Here is a 22,476-nt window from a genome sequence, read left to right as displayed (position 1 = left end):
CCCCCTGCCCTGGTGAGACACATCTGCGGTGCTGTGTCCAGTTCTGGACTCCCCAGTACAAGTAAGACATGGATGTGCTGGAATGAGTCCAGTGGAGGCCACCAAACCGATCAGGGGGCTGGAGCACAGAACATACAAGAAGAAACTGCCCAAGCTGTGTTTGTTCAGCCTGGAAAAGAGAAGGCAAAGGGGAAACCTTATTGCTGTCTATAATTACATGATCTGAGGATATCAAGAAGACAGTCACACTCTTCTTGGAGGTGCACAGCAATAGGAAGAGAGGCTGCAGACACGAAGTAGTACATGGGAAATTCCAGTTAGTCTTTTTTTTTAAATACCAGAAGAGTTTGCTCTGAGAGGTTGTAGGATCTCCATCCTTGGAGGCATTCAAAACTCAACTGGACAAGTTGAGGGGCTTGGATTAGGTGACCTCCAGATGTGCTTTCCAGCCTAAGTTATTCTACGATTCTATGATTCTGTGCTGGAGCTGGCACCTAACAGGTGGGGATGGCCACTAGATACACTTGAATGGACATAAATGAAAGCTTGTATTTATTTAAAGAGATTCTAATGTGTTTATCTATACCATATTTACACAGTTGATATAGATGAGCATATAATACATATATTTAGGCTACATATACAGATACATATTCTAGGATAAGTAGAATTGCGATACATTGCAAAAGTAATGGCCACAGTATCACTATGATGGAGACTTTCTTGCTCTTCACCATGTAAAATGAGTCTAATGCCATCAGATGTCTGTTCTTTCACCTGAAGGATTTCTGTGTCAAGTCCACAGCATAGAGAGCATAGCACCGAAGTTATCAGACAGAGGGAGACGGGTCAGGCTATCGTGAGAGGTTAACCAGCTGATCAGCCAAGACACACCTAACCTGTGACGTCCAGAATAACCTTCCAGGTTCTTCTGTGCACCCTAGAGACATCCTGAGTTCATGTCAGGATGAGACCAGTTCCATGACTGACCTTTTTTCTATTGAAAAGAAAGAGGAATGCGGGCAGAGAGGCAGTGACAGTATGATTCAGAAACTAGGGCTGGGAGGCATCCCATGGCACACATCTGCCCTGCCATTTAGATACAGTGCAGGGACCAAACATGAGTACAAGTGCCAGAACTGCCAGGTCTAAGTCAGCACTAACAGCCCTTTGTGACTAAAGTCATGCCTGCACTTCCTAGTGATTTTGGGACTTAAGGAAATTGTGAGAAGACAGAAAATAACTCCAGAAAATTTATTTCACGTCAAAGTTTTATTAGGGTGCTTATGTTTAATAACGGGACAGAGTTTCAATGTAGAAATCTATTCTTGATATTTTCACATTAGCATCTGCTGGTCCAGCCTTATTATTTGTTATTCTTTCTCTCCTGAATTAGCCTAGTGCATCCTTCATTGAATCTCTACTCAATGATTCTCACCTAGGTATCTCTCCAAAATGTGCCACAGCATTTAGATACATTCGTAGGTGCTAAATTATTACTTGATTTTTTGTCTCTGAAGCTAGCTGGTGACCATAGGCATTTTTGACTGCTCCTTTGATTCTCTCATCCTTGAAAAAGTAAGAAATACTGAGTGTTTCTTTTGATTCTAAAAACATCTCCAAGTAAAAAATTGAATTAGAAATCAATTTTCAACAATACCTATTGTATACGGCTTGCTAGAAAAAGCAATTTTCTATTTTCTGTTCAGAAACAAAATGTAAGGGTAGAGGTGTATCTAACAGAGGAGCACAAAGGAGAGGGAAGTTAGAACTCAAGATGTCAAAAGAAAAGAGATCTATCAATGCATATCCAGTAAGATCCTGTTCTTTCTAAATGAATGGTCCTTAGTTAAATTCTGCTGGCTGTGTCTGGTTTTTCAGGTGAAACCCAATGGTCTGGTTTCACTCTGTATTGTTCAGAATCTGTGAGCTATCCAGATGTTGAAGATCCTTGTTCTGGGAGAATTAGGTCTAGTGATAATATTAGTGTGGCTATTTTCTACTACCTTGTTGAATGATAAAAGGATTACCAACCTTTGACGTGGACTGGGAGAAAAGTTCAAACCTCTTCCCTTTTCCAGAATGGAAAAGCACTGGAAAAATAAGAAATTAAAATTCTGTATTTAAGCTCCTGGGAAGAACTGAGCCACCAAATTAATTAACAACAAGTCTGATTGATGAACCTTGGAGTTTGCAGAATTATTTATGACTATAAATCATACTGGATGTTCTTCCTCATAGTAATATTTCATTATCATTTTACTTTTTGAAAAGTAAATTTATAGACAAGTACATTTAAAAACAATTCCAAAAAACATCCATTAAAAAGGTCTCTTAAATATTTGATTGGGATATTACATTGAGAAATAGATGATTGGGCAAAGGATTTAATAGTATTACTAAATAATAAGACTTTTTCAGAAATACATTCCCTGACATTGATAATGATTATTGCCTTTTTCATTTGATTTTTATAAGTTACTTCCCAAAGTGAAGAAATATTTTATACATCGTTTAATTTTTAATACTTATATTAAAGAGTCTTTAGTGACTTACCAGGCAGTTTAGTTCTCCTTTCCCTTCTTTTGCCAAAGGAAATACTTGGAATTTTTTTCTTCTTTTGCTTCAGATGACCTGTTTTTGCTGTTGCACACTTCTCTAGGTGAAATTGTGCGTTAGAGAACAGTGATTCCTTTAGCTTGCAAGAGCGCATGACAGAAGCCACCAGAAAAAAATGTTTTTTCACTGTCTGAGACTGCACATATAGAAGATCAGTAGACATATTAACGAACAGGATGAGTTTTCCCCTGTATAAAATCTTGAGCTATCTGTAAGGACTTAAATACTGACAGTAGAGAAAAGGGAAGTATTAAGTTTTATGCAAACTGCTTCACTTCAGTCATGTCCATAAGACAGCTTAGTTCTGAGAACTACTGTCTGTGCCTCAGCTCACGTGTAGTCAAAAAGATCTTTTATTGCTAGAGATTTTCACAAAATATACTCTAAATTAATGTGCCAAATTCTGTCTGCTCTTCAAGATTCCAGAACATGCAATATCAGCTAATGCACATCGTCTTCCAAAATTCCTCGGTTAGATACTGATCTTGTGAACGGTAAGACTTTCCGAAGCTTAGAGATGAAATGCTTTTGCAATCTGCTATTTCCTTCATTCTGTTAGCCACCGGAACAATAACCTGGTTAGACTGTAGGCAAAAATAATAAAACCAACAAACAAAATTATGCTCACAGCAGAAGCTGTGGAAGTCATCAGTTCAACAAATGCTACCCATAGCTGGGTAGCTGGGTTTGCAGTCTGTCTGTATGTGTGTAATTAAGAGAATATGTAGGTGTTTTGAACACTGGAGGGTAAAATGAGCCAGTCAAGTTTTCCAGTTTTGAATCTGAAAAAGGTGGGTTGGGAGTCATTAAAAGTTATTATTTTTTTCCATTTGTACATCTGGCCAAATTAAGGATCTTCTGCTTTCAGTATCTTTTCCATAAGTCTCATGTGACTCACATCCTCTCATCTGTTAAGTGGCATGATCCTGGTTAGTAGGTCTCTTATTACATGGGCTCAAATCTTAAAAAGACGGCTCTGTGACGAAACAATTATGTTTGTTCTTGCCCTCATTTCTCATTAGTCATAAAGTAAGATTAAAGTATGCCAAAGACACACTCTTTATGATCAAAATAATATCTCCCTGCTTTGTTATTTCTTTATATTGATTCAGGTTTGTTATTTAAAGTTGATCTTAAGCTTTTACTTTCTTAATTTTTAAATATGTCATTAGTCTTTTCATATTGTGCAATGTGCTGTGAGCTACTGTAAAACGCTTTACAGCCATCCATCAGATCTTCTAAGGATGGGATGTTCAGCTCATTTGTTATCCATGGGCAAGGGCAGAGGTGCGATACCAAGTGAATGCAATTCTCTGCCTCCTGGAGCAGCCTGGTTCTGCAGGAGTACCACCAGGTCCATCAGCGTGAAGCCCAAGGCCATAAACCCTCCCAGGACTTACCTGGCCCCACACAGGCAATGGAGTTTTAGTAATTGAGGAGAAAAGATGGGAGACTATCAGAGCCAAGGGAGGAGGACTTAGGGTTTCAGGACATGCAGACATCTCTCTCTCCTGGGTGTCAGTAGCATTAACTGGGAAAGCTCTGGACTATCTGCTCCTATGTTTTAACCCCTCAGACCACTGGCAGGCTGTGTGTGAGTCCACCCAGCAATTAGTGTTGCACTGTTAAAAAAACAGGCTTCATCTAGTTCTCTTGAGAGTAAACAACATACAAACATTGTAGTAAAGATCTAACGTACTCAACAACACCTGGTAACTAACCTTGGCCGTCTTGGCAGCTGTCACTCTCATCTTCATTATTATTGGCACAAGCTGGATAGGTTGTGGTGTTTTGATTACACCTGCACAAGCTGTAGTGAAATCTCCATAACCAGTATGAACATAGCCACACAGCTTGGGTAGGTGCCCTTGTTCATTGTCACCAGCCAGAAAGACAACATGCCCTTGTCTTATTCATATATGAGGGGAAATAAATGTTTAAATATGTTTAAGTTTATGATTTGGAGAGGTTGGCAGGCTGTATTTTGTGATTTTGGAGACTGGACTTTTCTGGGGAACCTTTATTGACCAAAATGTGTGAGGTACATTTTAGGTCCAAAGATAATGGTGTGTTTTCAGCTGCTGTATTAGAATTGCTGTTTTCACTGTTTCTTGATGGCAACTTAGTCTGCCAAACTCTTTGGATCTGATAACACTAACTGAGCGATTGAATAGGGCAGCTAGGTAGGAAATGAAGTTATAAATATTTGCAAGGTACATATTTGCGAGTAAGAGCAATGCTGACTGCTTTGGAAGCGGGGTAGGCAATACACACACAATGAAGCATTCTGTTTTCTTAATGGAGCGTTGCACATACAGAAATCAAATCACCCATCCCCACTTTACTATTTTTGCACCAATCACTCCGAGTTGCTTATATTTTCACTGCATTTTGAGAAGCAGAACGAAACAAAACAATCTGATTGCTATTAACCAGGTCATGCCTTCATCTCTGTGTCTGCCAGAACATCAGTATCATTCTGATGCTCTGCTCAGACCCATATGATCAAAATATTTAATAGCATCAGAATATATTTCCAAATGTAAGTAGTGCTTATATCTGAAAGGGTCCCCAAAAGCATACTAAAAGCCCAAACATCTACAAATGCATTAAGTCCATGTACAGACTCCATCATTACATACTGCTTTGCAACATCCCCCTTTTGTGAACGTCCCCATATCACACTGCCTCCATAATCCCCACTGTATTTGCTTATTTATTTATTTAACAGTTGCCTTAATATCCCGACTTGAGCTGTTGGGGTGTCTTGTACTTGTTTTCTTTTCTTTCCAGTGTTGGCCTTGTGCTGGTTTTGGCTGGGATAGAGTTAATTTTCTTCATAGTAGCTGCTGTGGGGCTATGTTGTTGTGCTGAAAACAGTGTTGATGACACAGGGATGTTTTTGTTGTTGCTGAGCAGCACTTACACAGAGCCAAGGCCTTTTCTGCTTCTCACCCCACCCCACCAGCGAGTAGGCTAGGGGTGCACAAGGAGTTGGGAGGGGACACAGCCGGGACAGCTGACCCCAACTGACCAAAGGGATATTCCATACCATATGACATCATGCTTAGCATATAACTGGGGGAAGAAGAAGGAAGGTGAGGATATTTGGAGTGATAGCGTTTGTCTTCCCAAGTCACCGTTACACATGATGGAGCCCTGCTTTCCTGGAGATGGCTGAACACCTACCTGCCCATGGGAAGTGGGGAATGAATTCCTTGTCTTGCTTTGCTTGTGTGCATGGCTTTTGCTTTACCTATTAAACTGTCTTTATCTCAACCCACGAGTTTTCTCACTTTCACTCTTCCGATTCTCTCCCCCATCCCCCCGGGGGGAAGTGGGCGAACGGCTGCGTGGGGCTGAGCTGCTGGCTGGGGTAAAACCACGACAGGCCTGAGTGGGGGATCTGATCCTGAGAGGGACCAAATTCTCTGTGCTTGTAAATGATTAGGCCTCATTTTAGACAAATTTGTCATTAGGTATCTCTTTGAAATTGAGAAGGACTTCCTCATATTACTTACTTTCTTACTTCATACAGTGTATTTGTTATTTTGTGTATTGTTTTCCAGTGACGTAAGTCCTGTGCCATCTGCCATCTCTTGTGGACAAACAATTGTATTTTATTTCTTGTTACTCATTCTTTGTTTCACTGTTCAGTCTTCCTGTGATCTTAGAAAAAAGTTTTTCCCTCCTCATTAATTGCTCCAATAAAAATACTGCTCCCATAAAGAACAGTAATAATTAGCACTTTTACATATTAGTTTTCATAAACTGACATTTCATATTTGGAAAATGTGAAAATTGTGACTGAATTTTGTAGAAAGGAAAATACAGGAGAGGTTTGCAAGCAGCTTTTTGCCACTAATGGTAGTACCTGTCAAAACCAGGAAACTCCTGCTGTAGGCAAGTTTGTTGAGGTTGCTATAATTTTTTACCTGCTGCTACCTTCTCCTGAAAAAGTCTTTTTTTTGCTTTCCTTCTTTATCTTTTACCTGATCTTCTGGCTGGTGCTTTTCCAAGCCAGCCAGCTGGCCCTTTTGCAGCGGCAATGAGCAGCTATCCCTGTGACTGCCTTTGGATTTAGTGGAATTTTTCAGGCACTCATAGGGATTTCCAAAACCTCAGGTATTCTGAGCAAGAAATGACAAGGAAAGTGTGTGCGAAGAGAAAAGGTGGATCACAAATCTGACTGGGCTCTGGATTCTCTTAAATATTGGTAGGTATGTTGCTATCTGCCTCTTCTGTATATCTCTTTCCTTTCAGGTCAGCCCTTGGCATATGCCCTTTCGGGGTTGTCTCTGCATATACACATGAGAGTTATGCACACTGCTCACATTTCACTATTTTGTCCATTTCACAGCTGCGATCTCATATTATTCCAACCAGTGTTGTTAGAGAAGCAGATGGTGATAACATGGGTGTTGCTTGTTAACAGTCATAGAATCATGGAATGGTTTGGGTTGGAAGGGACCTTTAAAGGTCATCTAGCCCAACCCCACTGCAATGAGCGGGGGCATCTTTCACTTAGATCAGGTTGCCCAAAACCCCATCCAACCTGACCTTGAATGTTTCCAGGGAGGGGGCATCTACATCTTCCCTGGGCAACCTGTTGCAGTGCCTCACTACCCTCATAGTAAAAAAATGTCTTCCTTATATCTAGGCTGAACGTATGTGTTGTTTTATCAATAATATTAAAAGAAGTGCCACATAAAGGACATCCCTACTGTTGGCTACTAAGAGGAATGCGACTGTCTTGCACATACACTGGAGCAATGCGAGCTAAGCGTGGCCTGGTGCCTGGCACCCACCGGGAATGGAGGAAAAGATGTCAAATGTTACCACATACACAGCACAAAAAAATCGGATCACTTCTTACAGAAACAAATGCTATTATAAGAAGTCTTTTCCTGCTTTCTGATATCCTCCTTGTCCGCAGATCAGTGGTAACATGCATCTTGCAACACCCATTGCTATAAACCCATTGTTTACACTTGGTACCATCCAGGTGGTATCTTTTGCCTAGCTGATGCTGTCATTTTTCTGAGGGTGAGGGAATTCCAAAACAACACCCAGAGTAAAGATAAATGCAAACTCTACACTCACACTTCCCCATGGCCAGCAGCACTCTGCTCTCTGCTCAGAAGCCTGAATTCAATGTTTGGTCTCTACAGCTTGTGTACTTTTCCGCTTGGCAGAGGAGTGAGCTGAAGCACTGGCCAAGCTGGCTTTGTTGCATTTGTGGGCTTGTCTATGCACTAACAACATTGATAATGTCAACATGGCTTTAAGAATAGTGTTTGCTAACTTGTTCTGGCTCTGAAACAACAGATTATAAAATACTGTAGCATTTTCATAAACTTGTATTTCCTCGTTCAGCAATAGAGCTAACATTTTAAAAACAACGGGGACATTCCTCACTAAACCATAGCAGTATTGAAGAAAGCTTGGTTAATTGTCAAAAGCAGACTGGGGATCTCTTTGAATCTTTGAATCTATGACTAGCTCATATATTGACTATTTTTTGTAAGCTAGGTATAGTTATATCGCTTTTGTTCACTCATTCCAGAATGCAAAAAATACCAGCCCAAAGAGGACTGCAGGTAGGGGAAATGTATATTTATCAATTGCAAGAGTTTGTGGGGAAAAGTGCTATTGATTTGCAAGATAGTATTAATTTTTAATTATTATCTGTATAAAGTGTCAAGATATAATCAACTTAGGCCTCTGTTGGTAGTTGTCTCCTTTATGTTTTCACAGGACAATAACATCTACACACCTACTTCCATTACCTTGACCTTGGCTGTTTATTACATATAAAATAATAGCAGTGTAGTAAACCAATCTTCAGCCAGCAAGGAAGGAAAACATTCCTTGTACATTCCTCTGTGTACATTTAAGTACACAGAGCAACACTGAAATTAGTTATCCTATTTTTTTTCCATGATCAAACTAAAGCAGGACCCTAGGAAGAATTCATAATACAATAATTTTTGTTGTCATTCTTTTCAAGTTTTCAGTATTGTACATATGTGCAAGCACATTTTACGTGCTTTGCTTTACAGCAATTGTACATAGATGTCATAAAACATATGAAGTGTCCTAATTAGCTTTGTGAATCAACAGCACGCATTAAACCAAAGGGTGATGTTACTTGTATAAAGCAAAAAAGATCTTAAGGTTAGTCTGTTAAATACAGGTTTCAAGAGCGTTCGAAACTGCCAATTCCTTTTCCTTATTTCTGATTAATATCCTAGAGTTTTGGTATGATTTAAAAGTACAAAAAAAAAGAAAAAAAAAAAGAAAGAAAAAAAGAAAACCAACCCCAAACAACCACAAAATCAAAAAACGAAAAAGGGAAGGACATTCCTTTATGGTTGGTTTTGGGTTTTTCTGGGGGAAAACACCTAGTCAATTTAAAATAGTTTGGTGTTCAAGTGTCATCTGCCTATTTAAACTGGACATTTGGAGGTAGACTCTGATTAGCAGAGGTTGTGGGAAATTTTAGATAAGCATGTATGCTCTACATAAATTCTTACTGGCTAATGTGTATTTGTACAAGCAGGAACATGATGAGCTAGTGGAAGATAATCTGTAAATTAATTTGATAATTCTACTCTAATTTGTTCATCCAACAAAACTACAGAAATTCTAACAAACCTCTCAAAATGGTAAATTTCTAGATGGACAGTAATTTTATGGATACATTCACATTAATTGAGCAGTCACTGCTCTATGTATGTTCATTTTCTCATGCGCCTGAGAAAATGACGTGTTAGGATGTGGCCTTTTTGACACTCAATATAAGCAAGTGTAAACTGAGGTATTCAATGACTTTTTTGCCTCAGTCTTCACCAGCAAGTGCTCAAGCCACACTGCCCAGGTCACAGAAGGCAAAGGCAGGGACTGGGACAATGAAGAACCGCCCACTGTAGAAGATCAGGTTCGAGAATATCTAAGGAACCTGAAGGTGCACAAGTCCATGGGGCCTGAGGGAACTGGTGGATGAAGTTCTGGGCTGCTGTTTTCAGTTTCCTCAGCAGTAAGGGCACTGCTTCTACATCATCTTAGTCTTCTGGGAACAACTTCTGGGAACTTTGGAGAAGTTCTGGTGCAGTTCTAGGAACTTTGAGGTGTTCAGGGGAGGCCACCAAAACAGTGGGGCTGGAGCACCTGCCCCATGAGGAGACACTGTGGGAGCTGGGCTTGGTCAGCCTGGAGCAGAGATGGCTTTGGGGAGACCTAACAGCAGCCTGACAATACCAAAGAACAGATTACCAGGAAGACAGAGTCAGCCTCTCTATTCAGATGCACAGTGGGGGAACAAGAGACAATGTTCTTAATGCAGACAGGTGGGCATAAAGAAAACCTTCCATAAGAATAGTTAAGCACTGGAATGGGTTACCCAGTGAGGTTGTGCAGTATGCATTCTCAAATGTTTTCAAGACCTGACTAGAAAAAGCTCTGGGCTACCTAGTTTGAATAAAGTGTTAAACCAGCTTTGAGCGGGAGGTTGGACTAGAGGCCTCCTAAGGCTCTTTCCAACTTGAATTATCCTATGGTCCTAAGAACAAGTCTGTTCTGAAATCTCACCAATACTGTTAAAATTTTTCATGTATGTGTGGACATAGTCATATTTCAAATGAGAGAGTACCACACCTAATGTCTTCCAGGCCTAAGATCAGGGGTGAAAAAACCCGAGTGGCTTTGCAGCTGAAAGTGGCAGTAGGTTCAAAAGGATGAAGCTGACAAAAGTTTTATCTTCCATTCAGAACAAGACAATTTTAGGCATACAGGTGCTCAAGTAGTATAATAGATGTAACATGGAAATCTGAAGAAAAGTAGGCTGAAGAGACAGAACACAATTAAACTGGCTCAGACCATATCCTGTTATCCAGACTGCAGAGGGACATTTGCAAGCTCAGCCCTACATCATTTGGAAAGAATTTCCATTTCCCTCTCAAAGAGCTGGAGCTATTGTCACACACAGGTTATCTGCTCTCTGAGGCAATTACTGTGTTCCTGAGGCACTGAACGAGGTCTCAGGGACCCAGTGCAATATTAAGTAAATATAAACGATGTTGCTAGACCGTGCCATCCTTGTATCATCTCAGCATGTTTGGATGAATGGCTACTATTATAGTGAATAGTAAACAACAAAGAACGTTGTAAAAATGTACAAATATGCCTCACAATCACATAAACTGCATTGGTTGGATTTTCTTTTGGTGTAAACTAATGTAATCTACTAACTTCTTGAAGTGAGCCCAGTTTGCATTCATGGTTTAGTCTTGGGTTTCCACATACTCATCCTGTGCCTTGTCCGACTCTCTCCAAATCTAGAAATGTTTCTAACATCTGTACATTGTCCCTGTGACCTCCCTACTTGTGTACGTGATGGATAATCCTCCTTTTTTTTTCCAGGTCACTTCTCAAAACTAGCTTTTTCCATGATGCCTTTTCACAAACCAAGAAACATTAATACACTTGGAAGAAACTACATGCATTGTTTGAATACTATGCCTTTGATCTGTGGACCTTGTGCTTTAGTAGTCTTCTGGGAACGTAAACACACTAACATGTTGACAGCATTCAGTAAATAATTCAGGTGGAAAGCTTCCAATTAATTATTTTACTCAGTGAAATATCAGCCTTGAATTACAATCAATTTGCTTTTTGTTAGGAAAAAATAGACCGTATATTAGTAATTTTCTGACATCAGGTGATATTAATTTACTCTGGTCTCTAAGTGTCATACTTCAGCAATGGCCTTGTATTTAAGCATATATGTGAAGGACTGCACACTATGTGCTTATGGAAGGATTAAGATAGGAAATTTTTAGTGTGTAAAAGGAACGTTTAAGTTTTATGTTGAATTCTGATTAGAAAGAATATTTACATTGCTTGTGAAGTTACTCCAACTAACTCGTTGCATAAAAGCTATCTTGAAAGAGTGTAAACAAGACATAAAAACCTGAACAAAGCAATTTCTGTTTGTTTTCTTGTTTGTAGTGTGAAAGGAGTACATGTAAAATCACCCTTAGATTACAAGTGGACATTTTAGTTATTAATATGTTTTCTATAAACAGAATTAATGTTACTGATAAAATTACAGTGTTTTTTTCACTTGTGAAAATGAATAGTCTTCATCAAGCATGATTCAAATGCAAATTGCCTAGTACTATGTAATCTGCTGGCATACTATCTTGTACTAAAGAATCCTGCTTGTCTAACCTTGATTTAATTGTGCTCTGTGCATAAGCAATGACCTCACTTGGGTCATGAATTGCTGAATCAATGGAGCAAAAAGTACCATGTTTGACCTTGCCATTAATGGCAAAGCCTTAAAGAGTGCTGTATTATGTTCTTTTATGTAATATGTATATTTTCCTGACATTATTAGGCAGTTTTAATTTACAAAAAAGAATTAAAATAAATACAAGTGACATTCTAGGTACTGCCCTCTCTACGCTATTTAACTGCTAATAGAGTTGTATGTAATGGAAAGATTTTTTTTATTTTTTTATGAGGAATTAATGATTTTTAAATTTAACTTAGTTCCAGTCTGGGAAAAAAACACCACTGTCAGATATATAAAGTGTACATAAGTGAAAATGCAGAAATGTTGAAGAAAAACTAGTGAACTATTTTAGCTTAATGAAAATGGATACATTTGACAAAATTGAAATTGGAGCATATTGCTTTGGCATTACACTGTAGATAAAATAAAATTTTAAAATAAACCTTTAAATATTTTAAAATAAACATGAACAATATCTATCTCTTTTCCAAAACGTTGTGGTTTACTTCACCAAAATTTTCAGTATAAATTGCAGATTAAATTAACACATTTAGATGGAATTAGAATTTCTAAAGGAATACTTTTCCACTGCACGTTTTTCCGTCGCCTTTAATGATTAAGCCTGATCTGATTAGATGGTCCAGAAATTTCAAGGGCTATTTCATTACTTAGGAAAAAACTAAAAAAAGTAGTAAAATCAGAAAATTTCTTCTTGCCCTTGAGATTCATAAAACATGATCTGGAAGTGCAGACATAGATGCAATGGGTTTGGGAAAGACAGATAAGCAGAAAGATATTTCATTCATTCAGAAAAAATAAACTTTTTCATCTGTTTTTGGTGTATTGTAGTCCAGTTACTAATCCCAGGTCCAGGGGTAGTAGAAAGCAAATGGAGTGTGCTCAAATGTTTCTTTGTTTTCCAGAATTAGTTAATAATAATATGCTGGAGCATCAGTTATTTGCAACTCAGATGCTATGGCAATACGGGGAAGCCTAGTAGTAACAACATACCTAAAATCAGAGAAAAAAATGATCAGAAAATCAAGATCTATCAAAATTAGGAAAACATAATATAACATACCAAACAGTATTGAAAATTCTCAAGTGAAGATAGTAGGCCTCCACACTAGTAGCTTCATCACTGACTCAAACTTGGGCTATATATGAATGTTTCGCCACATTTCTTTAATATGCAGGGAAACACAAGCATTGCTGTGAGGGGGAACATCATCACTTCTGGCAGGTAAGGAGGAATGCATAGTGAGCAAGTCCTAGCTCTTACTGCTGCTAAAGCAGGATCTCATGTCTCTGCTGCTCTGGCACATCAGAAGAATACCTACTTAACTATCTGTGGAAAACGGTCTAAATGAACACAAGTTTAATACACTATTTCTAGAACCATAGAATCATTTAGGTTGGAAAAGACCTTTAAGGTCATCAAGTCCAACCGTTAACCTAGCACTGCCAAGTCCACCACTAAACCATGTCCCTAAGTGCCACACATCTTTTAAATACCTCCAGGAATGGTGACTCCACCACTTCCCTGGGCAGCCTGATCCAATGCTTGATAACCCTTTCAGTGAAGAAAGTTTTCCTAATGTCCAATCTAAACCTTCCCTGGCACAACTTGAGACCATTTCCTCTTGTCCTATCGCTTGTTACTTGGGAGAAGAGACCAACACCCACCTGGCTACAACCTCCTTTCAGGTAGCTGTAGAGAGCAGTAAGATCTCCCCTCAGCCTCCTGTTCTCCAGGCTAAACAACCCCAGTGCCCTCAGCTGCTCCTCAGAAGACTTGTGCTCTAGACCCTGTGCCAGCTATAAGCCAGTGCAGGTATAGATGGTTGCCTGTCGTGCTAGGCCAGGCATTATAGGCTTTGTTTAACTGCAAAAACATTCACTCCAGGTAGAGATTTCGCCTGTGGTCAAGAGGTGGAAAGTGTCCTGTCCACACTGTTCGGGGATAGCTGTACTAGAGAAATGTAGCTGTGTCTACACTGCGTGCCACTTGACCTTCATCACTGACTATCCTGTGGCATACCAGGGACTCAAAGACATCATTTTTGTTGGAGTTTTTTGGAGGTTTTTTTATAGTTCACAGTAAATAATAATGTGAGAGCATTTGCTTTGTATAATCTGACCCCAAGAGCACATCATGTGCCTTAGAATATGGCATGAGAGCCTACTGAGATGTCTGATGTGTTTGGATAAGGCTGGAGGACTTTGTAGGGGCAGACAGTGCCAAATCTGTCAGAGTGAAGTGCCCTTAAACCACCCCTGGATTTTGCACTCTGGGCAGCTAGGGGTTCACCCTAAAAGAGATGCCACGGTGTGCATGGTCAGGAGATCCCACCCCAGAAACCAGCATGGGAGTTAAGTTACTGATGCCGTACCTGCACCCGACATCCATCCTGCATCAGGCTGTGGCATATTTTGCTTCGTTTACCAGAATTGGATGCAGGGCTGAAAGTAATAAAACAGAATGTGTTGTTATTGGTTTAAACTTATCTGATAACTTCAAATTGTGTTTGTTATTTTGGTTTTGGATGACCCAGCAGCATGTTTGGGAGCTGTGAGGACATTCAGGCTGATGTGACAGTGACACAACTGGTAGGAGACACGTTGTATAAGCATGCCCTTTCCTATCAATGTGCAGTTGGTCAAAATTAATTCCCCCCCTGACTGTGAGTAAAGGTGGTTTTTCTTTGACAGGACACAAAGAATGAAACTGTATGGGTTTTGCACTTCCATTTTGCATGTGGACAAGGTCAGTGTCAAGTGACCCTCAAAATGGATATCTAAGTGAGCAGCTTCAGAGACCTTCTCTGATTCTTATACTGAAGCCTAGTAGGGAAAGTAGATTTAGAGGCTTTCAGTCACTGAGAGAATTCAGATAAGATCTCTCTTTTCTCTGGAAAGAGTTTGGTCTGTAGGCACAGTCTTCCACAGATACATCAAACAGCAAAGGGTCTCAGTGCTGGGCAGCTCGTGGGCTTCCTGTGTGTCATGACTTCAACAACAACTTCTAATCTTTGCCTTGTCACGTGGTTGTTTCTAGTACCAATCTGCCCTGCTGATTTTATCAGCTGAAGTAGTTATGTTAAAATATTTGGACCAAAAAAGGTAATAAAATAGCTCTCTGACTATTTTTCAGGATTTTTAGCCAGAATGAGATGCCATGTTCTTTTATCTTTGTACCCTCACAGGACTTGGATGGCACTCTGTGGTGAGCAGCCCATCTGAGAGGAGGTGCTGTCTCAGAATAACATTTTTGTGCCATGCCAAGAGAATGCATAGTTCTTAGCAAATTAAAACCTACTGAGCTGAAAATGTACTTCTGAGAGGCAAGAAAATAGAAAGGTTTTCTTCCTCCATTATTATTACAGAATATTAGCTGTTACAAAGGACTCTTTGTAAGCATAATACCCCCAGCCCCTTCTATGCCATCTTATCACTTTAGAAGAGTGGAAATGAGTAGAATTTTTCTCCAGTAGTTATGGAGAACGGTTCTATTTTGAGGATTTTTACTGCGTTGTAGAGGTCATGCTGGCATTTCTAAGAGCTACTTCAGACTTCTCCAAAAATTTTTCATTATGTTGTTTTCTATTGGGGACTATAATTCTTTGAGCTAAAAACAGGCTGACATTAGTGCTCAAGAAATAAAATCATGGGCACAAAATTCGTATTCTTATGGTAGCTCCCCGAACAGCGGAGTGCTCCACTGTTATCATCTGAAATGTCATTTAAAAGAAGTTTACTGTTATTCAGTTCAACTTCTGCAAATGTAGCTGTCTGTACTGTAATTTTGTTGTGAAGTTCTTGTTAGGTTTATCGTAATTATCACTAACTACTTGCATCACTGAAACAGAAGTGATTGATAATGGCATTTTTACATTGAGCTGTACATAGCAATTGGACAATCATGCTGTGTAGATGGAATATTAAATTCACTGGAAACTGTTTCTTTTCAAAATTAGTTCAGAAAGGAAACTTCAGTAATTGCTAAAAGCATCATTAAAAATTTACAGACAGTCTGGAACCCTAACATTATTTTCTACAGAAAGACCAAGTCATTTTCCCTCACCTTCAGCCTCTCTTTTTATCTAAGACAATCTGCTAATTCGTCTGTTCTGCCAGGTAAGTAGAAAGTTAAGGCTTCAGGGCTGAACAGAATTGAGCTACACTGTATGGGTTGCAATTGCTGGTATATATTTCAATAGGAGTTGAACACAGGAGCAGAGGGACTTCTTCAGGTCATCCAGTCATCACAAGCACTTGATGATCACAAGCTAATAGGTCGTACAATTTAGTGCTATTGATATACACATCAAATTCCCTCTTTGCATTGCTATGCTTGTATTAAAAACTTTTCCAGCAACCCACTTATAGCTTCTCCATGTTTATCTAGCAATTTCCAGCAGTGATAGCTATAGTTTTATTTTTAATATACACACTATATCTAAGCTATATATAGATATACACCTGTAGTATATAGTTGTCTTTCAGGAACTTATATAGTATTCTCTTGAATCTATATTATTAACTTTAATGATCTGCTGTCTCTTCAGACCTAAATTCCACAGGCCTATTACTCCTTGTGTAAAGAGCTAGTTCAGTTCATTTTGAATGGGTATCCTTCTAGCTTCATTTGATGCCCCTCTTATTCTTGTACTGCAAGAAAAAGATAACCAGTGAACCTCTGTCCCTCCTCCATGGTGCTCATCATTTAATAGACATCTATCATATACCTCTCTTCCTACGTCATCTTTTTCTCAGTTTTAGTAATTCCTTTGATGGAAACTGTAGGATCCCTTCACAAAACCAGCTGTGGTAATGGTTATGCAGTCATATTTTCTATACTACTCATTTTTTCCTCTTTGTTAGCCTGACAAAAACTTTGAGTGCTGAATTCCTGCATTCCAAGTTCCTTTGTGCTTCTTTCCAGCTTCTGATTATTTCAGTATATGTATTTCTGTATTCTGATTTATTCTTTTCATAAAAAGAAAGCAAACAGTCAATGCTATATATGGGGTTTTACCACAAATTAAACCTGGAATAACCAATAAATCAAAATGAAACCAAACCATAAAACTCAGAATCCAAACAAACTTTATCATATGCCCACCTCCATTCCAAAACAGCAGCCCATTCCTGTGTACTTTCCCTATAATCATCAGAAGATACAAGGAATAGTAGACCAACAAAATCAGAAGTTTTCAAACTCAAATCAACTCCATAGCTATTGCCATGGCACTTTCCATTTCCAAAACTGCTATTTAGCTAAACCAATATAAGGGAGAAAAGGGAGGATCCATTCTGAGAGGTTTTATGACCCAAACCCTGCCCTTACATTCAGCAGTGTAATTTCAGTGGCAGTGAGTAGGGTCTCCCATTTGTGAACTAGAAATCAGCATTAAAAGTCATTATCAGAGAGTGCTTAAAAATGGAGTGTAACTGAGGGAAAGACCTATTTTTTATTTGCCCTTTGTTATTTCAGAACTGAATCCAAGTTCTTGAGCAAGCAAGCCCCTTGGAAGCGCCAGCGGTTGATGAGCCTGGAGTTGAGCTGCCGGCCCCACGTTTTGGGGTCATTTCCTGTGGCTTTCGCAGAAGCTACGTTCTGGTTCTGCATAAGACGTGCAACCTTGCATTGCCTGAACTCTAGCCTACTCTGCAGAGGCTAAATAAAGAACTTGGAAAACATCAGATGATTCACCATTGGTTTCCATGGGCCTGTTTACACTTCAGATTCACTGACTGGAGGGTGGGTTTAATACGTGGTTGTAAAAGTCACATCCTGGCCTGAGGCTTCCCTTTGGCATTCGTACTGCAGCAGAGCTGTTGCAGCACTGTATCACTGAAAATGTCCTTGACCTCTGGGATTTACAGCACACTGAAGTGTGCTTTTTTATCTCATTTGATTAGTCATTTCAGATAATGTCTCTATTCTCCCCTCCTTTTCTTAGAAAGGAGAATTTAGTGTGGTAATTTAAGTACTGCATCTGTGACCTCTGAGTTACAGGAAAAAGTAGGCATTGCCAAGAGGCAATGACAGAGAATCAGAAAAGAAATGATGTGGCAAAGAAAAACAATACCGTAGATAAAGTTATGCAGTTTTGCTTTTTATTTGTGCCTCTTCCAAAAAATTTCTTTAGTCCTGTCATACAATACCTGCTCCCATGGCTTTAGGGAAGCAGTGCATCTCTCACTGATGAACCACTACAGTTTTCAATAATAATGATGCTGAGGGCCCATAATATTGTTATTGCTAATAGGATATGATTAGCAATGATAATGTTAATAGTCATAATTATCAACAGATTTTGCCCTATGAAACCATTAAACGGCACAGAACCTAAATCAGGATGGTTTTAATTGCTTATGCCTTTAGAGGGGTTTTGTTATTGCCTGAGCACTGAACTGTTTGGTGTCTGGCCCTGGAGAAGAATTCCCTGTCCAGGAGAAAACTAACTCTGTGTTCAGGTTGAGCGTCAGGAGAAGACAGAGGTGACTCAGAGCTGCTCTCCAAAACACTCTCACACTGAAGTGTCCGCTACGGTTGACTTTGCTGAGTGTAAATCTACCTGATACAAAATAGACTAATACAGAGGAAAATCTTGGCTACTTCTTCACGTTAGAATAAACCAACAAAATAGGCACTTGAATGCACTTGGGATGAAATGGCACTTGGCTCAGAATATACGAGATAAATAAATAAATATAATAAATAGCCATAATAATAAGAAAATGGAATGACATTACAGTTTTCTAATGTCTGTTTTCAATTTCTTTTTTCTTTTTCATATTAATATGTTTGTGATAAAATAACACTTTATCACAATTAAATTGCACTCTGTTAATTTAAGCTTCTTGCCATGGTGATGGTGGAAGAACCTTTTTGTCCAAAAGAGCATCTACTCAAATTAATAAGGATTGGGAAGAAAGAATCAGTATATTACTATTTTCCTCGAAATTAATCATTAAATTTAATTGGAGTGGAGTAAATAGTCAACTCCTGTTTAGAATGGATTTGCCTTTGAAACCTGCTGGGATTAACACTTATAAGAACAACTGGCAACTCCTGTAACAATTGGTTACATGCTGTGTATAAAATACGTGTAATAATATCCAAATAGTAGCTCTTTGGGCAAAGTCTGTTCTGGATTTGCAGAGTATTCAACAAGGAAAGTCTTCTTTTAGAGTCTAGCAAGGCTGTTGGTCAGGACTGCAGGTTTTATCATCAGGACTGCAGGATGATTACAGCTTTACGCAGCAGGATGGTAGTGATCCTTCACTGAATCCTTAATTGGGTAGCCTAGCTATATAAAGTATTGATTGCTGCTTATATGACTTCCAGCATTTTATGTGTATACTGTAGGCTGCTGAAGTCTTAGCCAAATTAAATTACTTTCTGCCCAGCTGTCCTTATCCAAGTGACAAATCTGGGGGTTTGCCATTCTCTCTTTGTGACAAAAAAAACATGAACTAGATCTGAAGCTCTTCCAAAACATTCAACTGAATAAAATAAAACATCACTGGCATGTTCCAGCAGTCTGCAGTGGCAGCATTTACTACATTATCTGCTGAGAATCATAACCCTGAATCTAAACATTCATCAAAAACATGCATTGATAGTGCAGCTGATCTTCTAGATATGAAACCCGTATGCACTAATGATTATTTTTGTTCTACATGATAGCCTGTAGCAAAATCACTGAGATTTATAAATGGTTGCTCTTAACAAGTCACTAACACTTTTTTTTTTCCCCTGTAATTTTTAGCGGCAGTATATTTTTGCAGAAAATAGAATATTTTTCTGTGATTTCTTGGTGCAGATGCAAACACAGGGATGTAGTTTTTTGCTTCAGGTGATTCCTAGCTAAAAGTGGAGAAGTAGCTCAGATATGAGGACAATCATATTTCTGGGTAAAAGGAATAAGAGCGTAGAGAGAGTGTGTATGTGAGAAAAAATATTTTCTTTTTCATTGAAAGTTTAAATACTGTATACCTTGTGCTTCAGGGTTAACAGGAGGTGTTCAACAACTGTGGACACAAATGGTAGAGTATATGCTTGGTAGAAAAGATAGGAATAGGTGCTTCTGAAGGCATGGTCTTTCTGGAAATGCCTGCCTTCCTTCAGAGACTGTTTTCTGTGCTGTGCTGCCTGTTTTCTGCCAACCCTAAAACAACGCGGAGGATTTGATTTAAAATATTTTACAAGGACATCTAGAATTAAAAAGAAAAAATTGGTTAGATCTGTTCTTCCCAGGACTGAGTCAAGATAAAGGGTCAGGGAAAATCTGCTGTTTGATTATTCTCTATCAATCTATACAAAAGTAAAGTCTACCCTCAAAAGACATTGTAATTTCAAATTCCAATTACTGAGATTCTAAGGCTATCAGCCAAATTTGAGTCAGGATTGGAAACCAAGAACAAGATCTATTTTTTTCCTCTTAATTAGTCAAGAGGAAATTGATAAAAAACTGATTATGCATATTTCCTATATGAAATACATTCTGAATTCCCAGATAACATTACAAAATAACAATACTTTGATGCTGATGTTCAAATCTATGTATTAGTAACACTCACTTTCCTGAGACATATTTTAACTACAAGTCTAGCTGAATACCACCACCAGTAACCTTACAATGTTCAGCTGTAATACTAGACAGACTGTTTTTTGTTTGCACAATTACTGAAATTAAATAATCCTATCAACAGACAGACATAGGTCAAAAGTAAGAAAAATTTATGTCTGCCTGTTTTGATGTAGGACTGCAGCTCCGGTGGCTGAAAGTTGTTCAGACCATCAGTCTTAGAGCTTCTCTCCCCGGCTATTTCTCAGACATTTAATTGCCTGTATTCTGAAATTAGATTACAACCACAGGTCCCCTTTTCCTTTTCCTCCCTCCTCATCACAGGCCCGCAGTCATATCTGAGTATTACCAGGGTTATTCTCATTTAACGAAATTTTCATCCTTAAAGAGCTTTAAAGTATTTTCACTCCTGTTTTGTTACCTGCAGCTGTTTTGTGGGATGAGCTCACTCTGCCTCACAGTCTGGTGAGATCAAAGAGTTAAACAATTCAGAAGTTGATTTTTTTTTCATACTTCCCCATCCATCAAAAGACTCCTCTTAGATTCAGCCAGTATGATTGCTGCTGCCAGATGTTTTTAGAGATTTATTTTAGACCTACCATCTCTCTTTTCTTTGGTGGCATTTCCCAAGTCCAGAAAATGTAAGATTAGGATGATTCATCAAAAGTTTAAAAGCATTTTTGAAGGGAATTTCATAGAAGAAGTCACTAGTATTTGCTAAAGGCTGTACAAGGCAGAGAATAAAGGCAGATCCTGCCTGAAAGAGCTCAGTTTACAAGTCAGAGTGAAGAATCTCAGAAAAGCCTGGAAACCTTCTGATTTTAATTTTATATATCAACTGTCGAACAGCAATGCCTTAGAAACCTGAAGTGAGGAGGGAGTTATGCCGCAAGCATATGTAAAGGTAGAGTTTACCTCTTCAAATGCGAATCGCAGGCAGTTTTATCTGAGCTGCTGAAACTGCTATCTTGCTATGGTTAAAGGAGAGTAATAAGCACTTTTAGGGCACAAGTCTTCTCATCCTAATGATGAGAGGACTTGTCCTAATCTGAAACAGGACAACTGAATCACCCCCCAAGGTGCCAGCTTCTCTCCGTTGATTATGGAGTGACCCTGGGGTGGCTGCTCAGGTGTCTCTTTTTCCACCTCTGCCAAGTGAAGCTGAGAGGAATCCCACCCTAAACTAAGAGCTGATCCTTGCAGACAAAGTGTGGGAAGGGACACAAAGATGTAGAGCAGTGAAGTGATTTGCCCGTCATGTGGGACATCAGAGCCTGAAGGGAAACCAAGCTTTGCCTTTACCTTCTCTTTAATCCTCTGATAACTAGCCTATCCAGCAAACTCCACACACGTCATTTGTTTCTCCTTTCTTGCAGATGCTGGGAAATACTTCACTTTTTAAAAGGGAGGTTGATGATGGATAATGACTAAAATCATTGAATCAGACCATGCTCATGATTCGTTTCTTATTCTCCATGTTGCAAGAATCTTGGCCTATAGATCTGAAGAGATATTCCTCTTGCTATTTTTCATTTTCACCTTAGATTCTACAAGAGATTTTACATGAATTTGTACAAAGTAGAAATATATATCATCTCAACAGCATTTGGTTATAATTTTCTATACTATTCCATTTGCATTTTTTACCCTTTGGCTAATCTTCTCCCATGCTTGCCTTGGAATATGCAACAGTCCAGTATAATCTCACCGTTAATAGGCTCCACTTTATGGCTTGCATTGCCTCCCAGTGAAGATAAAGTAAATCTTAACAATGCCTTTGAGAAGAACCTTTACATACATCCCTTCAGATAATTTGATACTTTATTTTAAATTCTATGCCTTCAGACATAACAATAAGTTTATATACCTGAAGGTTTACTGTTTGAAATAATGATTGTGTCCAATTGCAATTGGATATATTTAATTTCTTGTAAATTGTATTTAACTGAATTATCTTGT

At 38.8% G+C, this 22,476-nt stretch overlaps 1 long non-coding RNA gene across 1 annotated transcript in view; it reads left to right on the top strand.

The window, feature by feature from the left end:
• The window catches only part of LOC142599929 (uncharacterized), a 32,993-nt gene extending 15,401 nt beyond the window's left edge, over window positions 1–17,592 (top strand). Inside the window, exon 5 of the long non-coding RNA XR_012833424.1 lies at window positions 17,415–17,592. This is a non-coding gene — a long non-coding RNA (uncharacterized LOC142599929). The remainder of the gene's footprint in view (window positions 1–17,414) is intronic.
• Window positions 17,593–22,476: the final 4,884 nt, after the last annotated feature.

This window comes from Balearica regulorum, chromosome 1 (assembly GCF_011004875.1).
Source record: "Balearica regulorum gibbericeps isolate bBalReg1 chromosome 1, bBalReg1.pri, whole genome shotgun sequence".
NCBI classification, from domain to species: domain Eukaryota; kingdom Metazoa; phylum Chordata; class Aves; order Gruiformes; family Gruidae; genus Balearica; species Balearica regulorum.
This window is presented reverse-complemented; position numbering and strand designations above follow the sequence as displayed.